Raw genomic sequence first — 525 nt, forward strand, 5'->3', positions numbered from 1 at the left:
CTGTCAAGCGCTAAGGGCCTGAGTTCAATCTCCGGTTCTGAAAAAAAAAATTATGATCCACATGGTGAGACCCTGTCTCAAAACAAATAAACAAACCTTAAAAACAAACAAACATAGAGGAAAAGTGTAGGCCAATAAAAGCATAAATGAATAAGAGGAACTAAAAAAAATTCAGTACAGCAAAGAAAGCAGTCAACAAAAAAGGAAATGTAATCCAAGGGATGGGAGAAAATATTTATAAAGTATACAGTATGTCCAATAACAGGTTAACACTCAAATATTATGACTCATGCTGGGCATGGTGGTGTACACTGTGATCCTAGAACTTGGGAGGCCAAGGCAGAAGGATCAATGTGAGGTCGAGGTCAGCTTTGGCTGCACAGTGAGTTCCAGGTCAGCCTGAACTGTATAGTGAGACTATCTGAAAAAGAAAAAAAAAAAAAAAAAAGTGCTCGCTTCGGCAGCACATATACTAAAATTGGAACAATACAGAGAAGATTAGCATGGCCCCTGCGCAAGGATGAC

At 39.0% G+C, this 525-nt stretch overlaps 1 pseudogene; it reads left to right on the plus strand.

The window, feature by feature from the left end:
• The first annotated feature begins 448 nt into the window (after positions 1-448).
• LOC111817857 lies at positions 449-525 on the plus strand (annotated as a pseudogene).

The sequence above is a fragment of the Octodon degus genome, unplaced genomic scaffold (assembly GCF_000260255.1).
Source record: "Octodon degus isolate 3935 unplaced genomic scaffold, OctDeg1.0 scaffold00072, whole genome shotgun sequence".
NCBI classification, from domain to species: Eukaryota; Metazoa; Chordata; class Mammalia; order Rodentia; family Octodontidae; genus Octodon; species Octodon degus.